The following is a 12150-nucleotide window of genomic DNA, read 5'->3' as shown; positions in this document are numbered from 1 at the left end:
CACAAGCGAGGAGAGTGTGTTGAGCAGATGGAAAGAGTACTTTGAGAGGCTGATGAATGAAGAAAACGAGAGAGAGAGAAGAGGTTGGATGATGTGGAGATAGTAAATCAGGAAGTGCAATGGATTAGCAAGAAGGAAGTAAGGACAGCTATGAAGAGGATGAAAAATGGAAAGGCCGTTGGTCCAGATGACATACCTATGGAAGCATGGAGGTGTTTAGGAGAAATGGCAGTGGAGTTTTTAACCAGATTATTTAATGGAATCTTGGAAAGTGAGAGGATACCTGAGGAGTGGAGAAGAAGTGTACTGGTGCGGATATTTAAGAATAAGGGGGATGTGCAGGACTGCAGTAACTACAGGGGAATAAAATTGATGAGCCACAGTATGAAGTTATGGGAAAGAGTAGTGGAAGCTCGGTTAAGAAGTGAGATGATGATTAGTGAGCAGCAGTATGGTTTCATGCCAAGAAAGAGCACCACAGATGTGTTGTTTGCTCTGAGGATGTTGATGGAGAAGTTTACAGAAGGCCAGAAGGAGTTGCATTGCGTCTTTGTGGACCTGGAGAAAGCATATGACAGGGTGCCTCAAGAGGAGCTGTGGTATTGTATGAGGAATGTTGGGAGTGGCAGAGAAGTACATAAGAGTGGTACAGGATATGTACGAGGGAAGTGTGACCGTGGTGAGGTCTGCGGTAGGAATGATGGATGCATTCAAGTTGGAGGTGGGATTCCATCAGGGATCGGCTCTGAGCCCTTTCTTATTTGTAATGGTGATGGACATGTTGACAGACGAGATTAGACAGGAGTCCCCGTGGACTATGATGTTTGCTGATGACATTGTGATCTGTAGCGAGAGTAGGGAGCAGGTTGAGGAGACCCTGGAGAGGTGGAGATCTGCTTTAGAGAGGTGAGGAATGAAAGTCAGTAGGAACACCAAGATAGAATACATGAGTGTAAATGAGAGGGAGGTCAGTGGAATTATGAGGATGAGGAGAGTAGAGTTGGCGAAGGTGGATGAGTTTAAATACTTGGGATCAACAGTACAGAGTAATGGGGATTGTGGAAGAGAAGTGAAAAATAGAGTGTAGGCAGGGTGGAATGGGTGGAGAAGAGTGTCAGGAGTAATTTGTGACAGACGGATATCAGCAAGAGTGACAGGGAAGGTCTACAGGACAGTAGAGAGAACAGCTATGTTATATGGGCTGGAGATGGTGGGACAGAAGACAGAGCTGGAGGTGGCAGAGTTAAAGATGCTAAGATCTGCACTGGGTGTGACGAGGATGGACAGGATTAGAAATGAGGACATTAGAGGGTCAGCTCAAGTTAGATGGTTGGGAGACAAATTCAAAGTCAGTGGTGATTTGGACATGTGCAGAGGAGAGATGCTGGGTATATTGGGAGAAGGATGCTAAGGATAGAGCTGCCAGGTAAGAGGAAAAGAGGAAGGCCTAAGAGAAGGTTTATGGATGTGGTGAGAGAGGACATGCAGGTGATGGGTGTAACAGAGCAAGATGAGAAGGATAGAAAGATGTGGAAGAAGATGATCTGCTGTGCCAACCCCTAACAGGAGCAGCCAAATGAAGAAGAAGAATTTGCAGTATTATCTATTTTAAGGAATGCTGTGGTGGTGGGTCCATTTCATATAATACATGTTGCTGAAAAACCCACTTCAATCAGCAATATCTCTAACGTTGGCCCTAAGAGGATTTGACGTTTTCTTAACTGGCTTTTAAAATGTTGCCAAGATTCTCACCTGATGTCATTATTTTAATGGTTTAATATGAGTGTTTTAGAGCTGGAACATTAAGATACGTAGATTGCAACATTAGCAACCAGTTGGAGAACACTTAGTAAAAGTGCTGTGTGTCCCAATGTCTCCTATCATTAATATCACGCGTCTTCTCAGACGGAGGTTGTTACGAATGTCTGATGCAGGTATTTTTTAACTAATATTTGCAGTTTAGACTTTTTCAAAATATGTTTCTGCTCTCTGACCCCACTGTAAGGCTCATCTAAATTAAAACTCTTTCATTAATCGTTAAAAGCTTTTAAAATGCTAGTTTGTTGTTACTTGCGTATTTCTTGTCACAGAGAACATTTCTAGCCTGAAACTATTTGAATACATCTGGTTTTGTTTCTCTTGTACAATGAGCTTATAAATTTTATCCCCATTCGGGAGACCAATGTTCAGTTTTAGAGGGGGTATTGAATTACCTCAATAAATGAATATTTTCTTTTTGTTTGGATACCAAGTTCTTCATTACTGTCTGCAGAAATGCTGCTTTCAGCTATTAGCCAAGGTGAAAATGTTTGTCAAGGTTACTAAGTGTAGTATGAAACTGAATATTGTAGAAATTTTGATATCCAATACATTTTCTGAGTCCAATTTTTCCATTACAGGATCGCTTATGACAGCAGCATGGGGTGTAAAACAGAGACTAGTCCAGCACAAGGTGCCAGGCCATCGCTGTCAGTTTGGTTTTCAAAAGTTTCACAGCCAAAACTTCATTTAACATACTGTTGATTTAACTTACACCTTCTACTATTGCCAATATCTTTGTGGCCAGCAAACATGTGCAAACACTTTTTCCTTTCAGAATTTCCATTCTTAACTTGCAGGTGAGGTTGGTTGGTAATCAGTTTGGTGTGACAGGGAGAGGGTGCATGACATGCAGAGTCACTTATGGCACGACCCAATGCCACTGGGAAAGGCTCTGGCCACACCAAGACACTCCCGATTCGTACTAGAATAATGCTCTTCAGAAAAGTAAGTAATTTATTTTATATTATTGTGAGTATTTCAAAAAGCACCCCTGTGTAAAAGATAGATAGATAGATAGATAGATAGATAGATAGATAGATAGATAGATAGATAGATAGATAGATAGATAGATAGATAGATAGATAGATAGATAGATAGATAGATAAACTTGAAAGGCACTATATAATAGATAGATAGATAGATAGATAGATAGATAGATAGATAGATAGATAGATAGATAGATAGATAGATAGATAGATAGATAGACTCGAAAGGCACTATATAAAAGATAGATAGATAGACTGCGGTGGGTTGGCACCCTGCCCAGGATTGTTTCCTGCCTTGCGCCCTGTGTTGGCTGGGATTAGCTCCAGCAGACCCCCGTGACCCTGTGTTCGGATTCAGCGGGTTGGAAAATAGATGGATAGATAGATAGATAGATAGATAGATAGATAGATAGATAGATAGATAGATAGATAGATAGATAGATAGATAGATAGACTTGAAAGGCACTATATAAAAGATAGATAGATAGATAGATAGATAGATAGATAGATAGATAGATAGATAGATAGATAGATAGATAGATAGATAGATAGATAGATAGATAGATAGATAGATAGATAGATAGATAGATAGATAGATAGATAGTAAGGATACCAGGACTCTCACATCCCGGGTTCTCCCTGTGTAGAGTTTGCATGTTCTCCCCGTTGTCTCCATGGATTTCCTGTGGGCGCTCTGGTTAGGGTACTGGCCATCAACGTAATCCGCACATCTTTTGGGTGATGGGAGGAGAACCAGAGTAATTGGAGGAGAACCCCTAGGGAGATGTGCACACGTCACAAAGACAACAGTCTGGCTCAGATGGCATCTGGAGATGTTCTCCCATACTTGGCATCAAATCTCAATCCAGGTTCTTTTCATATGTAGTTCCTAGATGGTGGAACAAGCTGCCCACTTCCGTTTGAAATTCTGAGAACCTCCATGTGTGGAAGAAGCATTTGAAGATTGTCTTGTTTCGTGAATTCTTCTCTAACTGAGAAGGGCTTTGTTAGGGTTCTGTAATTGATGAGGGCTGGGATATACATAGCGCTACATGATGTGTGTGCTTGAGGACGCTGCTGCTACACAAGCCATGTGCTGATGATACTTTCTCATAGACTTTAAGCAGATCTGGAGGATTCCACCAGGTGGCAGTGTGAGTGATCATCATGGTGACAAAACAACATCTGGTTTCACTGTGCTGTGAGTTGAGGGAAGAAAGATGTTGAAAATTAAAATTCTTTGTATTCTGATGCTGTTGTGAACATGCAAAAATAAATAAAAAAGACAGCAACAGCAACACAGAAGATGGTATGTGAGACCTTTAAATACAACAACAACAACAACATTTATTTATATAGCACATTTTCATACAAAAAGTAGCTCAAAGTGCTTTACATAATGAAGAGAAGAAAAATAAAAGACAAAATAAGAAATTTAAATAAGACAACATTAGTTAACATACAAAAGGAGTAAGGTCCGATGGCCAGGGTGGACAGAAAAAACAAAAAAAAACTCCAGAAGGCTGGAGAAAAAAATAAAATCTGTAGGGGTTCCAGGCCACGAGACCGCCCAGTCCCCTCTGGGCATTCTACCTAACATAAATGAAATAGTCCTCTTTGTAGTTCGGGTTTTTCACGGAGTCACTTGATGCTGATGGTCATACAGACTTCTGGCTTTTAATCCATCCATCATTGTTGGAACATCATGGTGCTTTGGGTAGATGGTGGTGGCGCACGCCACCACCAACAGGACACCGGAAAAGGAAACAGAACAGAGAGTAGGGGTTAGTACGGATTTTGAATGAATAGTTATTATGATGAATCAGGATTAAATTACAGTGAAGTTATGAGAAGGCCATGTTAAAGTAATGTGTTTTCAGTAGTTTTTTAAAGTGCTCCACTGTATTAGCCTGGTGAATTCCTACTGGCAGGCTATTCCAGATTTTAGGTGCATAACAGCAGAAGGCCGCCTCACCACTTCTTTTAAGTTTTGCTCTTGGAATTCTAAGGAGACACTCATTTGAGGATCTGAGGTTACGATTTGGAATATAAGGTGTCAGACATTCCGATATATAAACCGGGGCGAGATTATTTAAGGCTTTATAAACCATAAGCAGAATTTTAAAGTCAATTCTGAATGACACAGGTAACCAGTGTAGTGACATCAAAACTGGAGAGATGTGTTCGGATTTTCTTTTCCTGGTTAGGATTCTAGCAGCTGCATTCTGCACTAACTGCAAACGATTTATGTCTTTTTTGGGGAGTCCTGAGAGGAGTGCGTTACAGTAATCTAGCCGACTGAAAACAAACGCATGAACTAATTTCTCTGCATCTTTCGATGATATAAGAGGTCTAACTTTTGCTATGTTTCTTAGGTGAAAAAATGCTGTCCTAGTGATCTGATTAATATGCGATTTAAAATTCAGATTACAATCAACGGTTACCCCTAAGCTTTTTAAATGAATCGCATCGTTACGATGGGGAATATGCGATGCTTGTATTGCCTATGTGAGAAATGGATGATGTTCATCAAACACTGAAGCACGCGCATCAATCCTGTTGGAGATGCCGACACATATTGATAGTAAACATCGATGCTGACGTCAAGTCAAGTGAACACACACGCCACCCATATTTTTGCTGGTACTACAACTCGCGGCAGGGGACGCGTCACAAGAATACTGGGAACGCGTGATGCGTCACGTTCTGGGCATTAAGAATAAACCGGCCCTAAGTCTCTTATGTTTTGTTTTTAACTCTAACTTGTGATGATCAAATCTGTAACCTTGTCCTGTAACATACAGCAGTCCCCCCCACTGCCCACGACTGATGTTTGCTCAATCATGTTGACTTCTTTTAGAAGTCGCTTTGGATAAAAGCATCTGCTAAGCAAATAAATATAATTTTGAACCCAGGGCAGTGTATTCATGAAACCATAGCACTAAGCAGTGTGCCACCATAGTAGTAGATGGAAAACTCAGAGATTAGCCCTTATTCTGATAGATTCTGTCATTTTTCTTTTAATTAACATCCTATTGCAAACAGTCTATTTCTTCTCATTGAAGGACAAATGACCAAGAAGATAATTCATGTACATTTCTTTACACTGTTCAAGCAACAGAGTGTTTTATTTTTTAACAAAATAGCTCAACATTATTTAAAAAGGCACATCTCCTGAGGAGTTTTATCTTCTGTGACTGCAGAAAATTTTTATCTCTAAATCAGTTAGATTTATTGTATAAAGTTTATCACGTCAACAACTGAACTTTTGGCCAAGCCCAGTGAACGCGCGTCCCTCAGGACGACGCTTTGTATCTTCAGCACTTTGTGTATTTTTCTTGGACTCTCTTAACAGTAGAGCATTTGGTTTTAAAGTCGCAGGGTTTGTATTTCTTTTTTATTTTTATTTATTTATTTTTTTAAGATGCTGTACATGATATACCTTGCCAAAAACATGAAGCTATTTTTCTCATCTTCTTGTCGTTTTTGGTTAACGTTCTTCGCTCCTTTTTATGTGAAATTGCCCAGAATGTCCAGCCTGTAAAACATTTACAAAGGATATGCTTTTCTCCTGTACTGTGTTTAAAATGACTAAACAGAAAATGACTCAGATCTCATGAAAGCATGAATAAAATATTTACCGTGTTCTCCTCCTGCTTCATCTGTGGAATTGCTTTTGACTAGCGTTAATAATCTGCTCGGAATCATTCATCTATGAAGGACTCTTACGCAACTGTAAACTAACTGGTTTATAATACATCACGGTGTCGCTCTCCGATTTGTAGGGCCTCCGCTAAAAATTAAAAAAAGATTTTTCTTCATTCTCTGGTTTGAATTACCGTCCTAATGTCAAAACAAAGAGCTGACTACAATGCATAATGTTTTTAATTCCAGTAACTGCAAAAACGGCATTAAGCAAGAAACCCAAGGCTTGATGGAATATCATCCAGTTCAACTCATGGGCACACACTGGGATAATTTGCAGTGAATTTAGACCCCTTCACTCTCTGTGTACACCTTGCTGCTTTCATTTTAAATGGATACGTTTGCTATTTTTGTCCATCAATCTACACTCGATTACCCATAATGGCAGTGACAATGTGTTTTCAGAAAGGTTTGCAAAATTATTAAAAACCAAAACCCATTGTTATTAGTAATCAGAGACCTTTGCTGTGGTGTTCCAGATTGTGCTCGGGTCCATCCTGTTTCCTTTAATTCTCCTTGAGATGTTTCTAGAACTTATTTAAATATATATCGCAGATTTTTTTCTGGTTCGCGGATTTCTACGGACAATGGGTCTTTTAATTTCTGGTACATGCTTCCTCAGTTGGTTTGCCCAGTTGATTTCATACAAGGGACACTATTGGCAGATGGCTGAGAAGCTACCCAATCAGAGCACATATTACGTATTAAATAAAACTCCTCAAATATATTGTGAGCACGAGGGCTGTTCGCACCCCCAGAAGATACGGCCGCTCCTCAAAAAATGCTGAAAGATTACCTTCACATTGCTGCCATCCTAGCTGGGCTTAAATATGGCTGCTTTGTCAAGCGATATGCTTCCTGCACGGTGCTTCGCATACTTAAAAGATCAAACAGCACGTATTGATTTTTGATTGTTTACTTTTATCTCTCTCTTGCTCTGACATTCTCTGCTCCTGACAGAGGGGGTGTGAGCAGGGGGGATGTTCGCACCCCTAGAGGATACGGACGCTCGTCTAAAAATGCTGAAAGATTACCTTCACGTTGCTCCCTTCTGTGCAGCTGCTTTGTCACGCGACATGCTTCCCGCACGGTGCTTCGTGTACTTAAAAGCTCAAAGGGCACGTATTGATTTTTGATTGTTTGCTTTTATCTATCTCTCTCTCTTGCTCTGACATTCTCTGCTCCTGACGGAGGGGGTGTGAGCAGAGAAAACAAAGATAGATAGATAGATAGATAGATAGATAGATAGATAGATAGATAGATAGATAGATAGATAGATAGATAGATAGATAGATAGATAGATAGATAGATAGATAGATAGATAGATAGATAGATCTATAACAAAGCACTTAGCGTAGTCAGCAGGATTTCCACTGTGGAGAGGTGGACAGTTTGGTGGTGCTGCAGAAAGAAGGAAAGAAAGAAAGAAAGAAAGAAAGAAAGAAAGAAAGAAAGAAAGAAAGAAAGAAAGAAAGAAAGAAAGAAAGAAAGAAAGACTTTGGAATAGTTTTGGTATAGATAGATAGATAGATAGATAGATAGATAGATAGATAGATAGATAGATAGATAGATAGATAGATAGATCTACAACAAAGCACTTAGCGTAGTCAGCAGGATTTCCACTGTGGACAGGTGGACAGTTTGGTGGTGCTGCAGAAAGAAAGAAAGAAAGAAAGAAAGAAAGAAAGAAAGAAAGAAAGAAAGAAAGAAAGAAAGAAAGAAAGAAAGAAAGAAAGAAAGAAAGAAAGAAAGAATTTGGAATAGTTTTGGTATAGTTGGCAGGATGAGATAGATAGATAGATAGATAGATAGATAGATAGATAGATAGATAGATAGATAGATAGATAGATAGATAGATAGTGCAAGCTCACACAGGTACAAGAGGGGTAATGGAGTCTATGTAGGCCCCTAATTAACTTTAAATGAAATCTCTACTTCTGTATGTGCTTTTCAATGTATGACCTAAAATAATAATAAAAATAAAACTGTCTTATAAAGCAGTAAGCTACTTGGGGTTTTAACAAATTAAGGAAACTGATTTGGTTCAAAATTTTTAAGAGTGCTGAAAAATACAGTACAATATTTTAAAAAATGTACATTTGCTAATTAAGACAATCCAGCCTCCAAATATTCTGCTTGGTTCTTTTCAAGCCTAAGAACAGGCAAACAGCTCAGCATGTGCTCACATTCCTCCTGGGAGGCTAATAGGAGGCAGCTATGGAGAAAGGCCCGGGGAGTGGGGGTTAGCATTAAATTCAGGTTACTGTAAGGGGTTTGGAAAGGCAGGAATCCGGCCAGGTGAAAGGTTCCTCCATACTGGCAGCCTTAATATCAGAATGACAAGGTAATGCTAAAGCTTCATGGCAAGAGTCAATTAAACTGATCAAACTGTTTATAATGTCTGATGCATTCTTGAGAAACAGTTTCCAGATTGGGAAGAGTGCTACATTTCACACAACTCCCCTCTGTATTCAATTAATGCTCAAGAAACTTCTCTAGAGAAAACTACTCTCCAAAATGATAATGTCATTTATGAATATAATTCAGAAGTGCAGATCCTGAAACAAAATTCAAACCAAGTGTGCTGCCCTCCTGGGACATGGATATCTATATGTAATAATATTATTTATGTGTTTATTGGATATTACTTAGCCCCAGAGGTCTACCATGTGAGTCTTAAAATGAAAATAAATACCCTCTGCTGACGTTATTCTTTACCGTCATCTCCAAACACTAGATGTCCCTCATACGAAATTTTCGTAAGCACTGATCTTTGCGGCCCCCATGCAATTCATTTTCAAGTAGAAGCGGAGAGCAGTTGTTTACTTTTACATTTTTTCGCTTAGCAGACGCTTTCATGCAAAGAAACTTACTAAAGGGGTCAACATAATCGAGTCTGCCATGCTGCTTTAGTGTAACAGGTCAAGGTTACATTGTAGCACTGCCACCTGATGGTTTGTCTCTCTGTGTCGTCCTCAATGTAAACCCAAACACCTATATAAAAGTGGAAGGGGAAAATAAAAATAACAGGCATGTTGAACAGACGGCAATAATGAGGACTTCTGTGAGTGGCAATGATTGCCGGGAGGTTACCATGGTAATGGACCCTAATCTAGTGTTAAAACAAAACGTGAGAAGGGAAAAAAGAGAACAACGATATTAAACACAAGCTTTATGCTGGAGGATACAGGCATGGACTATCCCAGGCCAGACACGAGATTTCCTCACTTAAAGATCGAAGATCCTTTCCAGTTTGGGGGTGGTCCCTTCAAATACTTTATAGGCCAATGTACTACGGAAAAAAACGGATGGGAACAGTCAAGAGGGTCAAGATTGGGTGAGCTGAAAACAATCTTTATTGTTCTGGGATAGCGTGTTCTGGACACCAGAGAGAAAAAAAAAGACTACAATTTCATTTAAGAAGCTACAGAACTGTGTGGATATTGTGTGTGATCTGTTGTCAAAGATTTTTAATTTCGTGTTCTTAGTATACTATACGAGCAGTACCCCGCGGCTCTGCCCATGTAATAGTGAAACAGGACAAACTTTAAAAAGCAATAGATGTTGGCACTGTATTTGATCGTGTCCCCCCACGTGGGGAGAAGAGCACATGGCCGTGATATCTCTGGCAATCAGCAACTACCCTCTACAACACATGTAGCTCTGATCTCTCGCTCCAAAACGTCAAACGTTACTCCTTAATAATCTGTAGATGATAATGTTAGTTGAACAAACAGGTATCACTAGCTAAGCGGAGTCAAGGTACGCTCCAAGACATGGCGAGTGGTGGAGCGACTCGAACGGAGGCTGGCGCGTGAGTGAGGAGGGCTTCCTCTCCTCGGCCCACAGTGTCTCTCTCAGACTCGTGCAAATAAATCGGTACCACAAGTGAACTATGATACTTAGCGTGATGAGAGAAGTCACAAAATTGACCAGAATGTTCAAGCAAATTATAGAAAGAAATCCGATCTAAATCCATTAAGTAGTTCTCTTGTGAAAAGCAGAGAGACATACAGACAGACAGACGTTGAATTTTATATATATACAGTATATATATATCCATCCATCCATCCATTGTCTCCCGGGTTGGATAATGGATGGATGGATGGATTAATATTTAAGTTGTGTGATTTGTTAATGTAGAAATAGATGGTAGAAGGATTATAGGAACCCGTATAAAGCATTAAGGAGTGACCTGGCTATCTATCCATCCATCCATCCATCCTCTTCCGCTTATCTGAGGTCGGGTCGCGGGGGCAGCAGCTTGAGCAGAGGTGCCCAGACTTCCCTCTCCCCGGCCACTTCTTCTAGCTCTTCCGCGGAAATCCCAAGGCGTTCCCAGGCCAGTCGAGAGACATAGTCCCTCCAGCGTGTCCTGGGTCTTCCCCGGGGCCTCCTCCCGGTTGGACGTGCCTGGAACACCTCACCAGGGAGGCGTCCAGGAGGCATCCTGATCAGATGCCCGAGCCACCTCATCTGACTCCTCTCGATGCGGAGGAGCAGCGGCTCTACTCTGAGCCCCTCCCGGATGACTGAGCTTCTCACCCTATCTTTAAGGGAAAGCCCAGACACCCTGTGGAGGAAACTCATTTCAGCCGCTTGTATTCGCGATCTCGTTCTTTCGGTCACTACCCATAGCTCATGACCATAGGTGAGGGTAGGAACATAGATCGACTGGTAAATTGAGAGCTTCGCCTTGCGGCTCAGCTCCTTTTTCACCACGACAGACCGATGCATTACTGCGGATGCCGCACCGATCCGCCTGTCGATCTCACGCTCCATTCTTCCCTCACTCGTGAACAAGACCCCGAGATACTTGAACTCCTCCACTTGGGGCAGGATCTCGCTACCAACCCTGAGAGGGCACTCCACCCTTTTCCGGTTGAGGACCATGGTCTCGGATTTGGAGGTGCTGATTCTCATCCCAGCCGCTTCACACTCGGCTGCGAACCGATCCAGAGAGAGCTGAAGATCACGGCCTGATGAAGCAAACAGGACAACATCATCTGCAAAAAGCAGTGACCCAATCCTGAGCCCACCAAACCGGACCCCCTCAACACCCTGGCTGCGCCTAGAAATTCTGTCCATAAAAGTTATGAACAGAATCGGTGACAAAGGGCAGCCCTGGCGGAGTCCAACTCTCACTGGAAACGGGTTCGACTTACTGCCGGCAATGCGGACCAAGCTCTGGCACTGATCGTACAGGGACTGAACAGCCCTTATCAGGGGGGCCGGTACCCCATACTCTCGGAGTACCCCCCACAGGATTCCCCGAGGGACACGGTCGAATGCCTTTTCTAAGTCCACAAAACACATGTAGACTGGTTGGGCAAACTCCCATGCACCCTCCAGGACCCTGCTAAGGGTATAGAGCTGGTCCACTGTTCCGCGACCAGGACGAAAACCACACTGTTCCTCCTGAATCCGAGGCTCGACTATCCGACGGACCCTCCTCTCCAGGACCCCTGAATAGACTTTTCCAGGGAGGCTGAGGAGTGTGATCCCTCTGTAGTTGGAACACACCCTCCGATCCCCCTTCTTAAAGAGGGGGACCACCACCCCGGTCTGCCAATCCAGAGGCACTGTCCCTGATGTCCATGCGATGTTGCAGAGGCGTGTCAGCCAAGACAGTCCTACA

This window comes from Erpetoichthys calabaricus, chromosome 18 (assembly GCF_900747795.2).
Source record: "Erpetoichthys calabaricus chromosome 18, fErpCal1.3, whole genome shotgun sequence".
Lineage (NCBI taxonomy): Eukaryota > Metazoa > Chordata > Cladistia > Polypteriformes > Polypteridae > Erpetoichthys > Erpetoichthys calabaricus.
The sequence above is the reverse complement of the archived record's forward strand: the minus strand, read 5'-3'. Positions refer to the sequence as shown.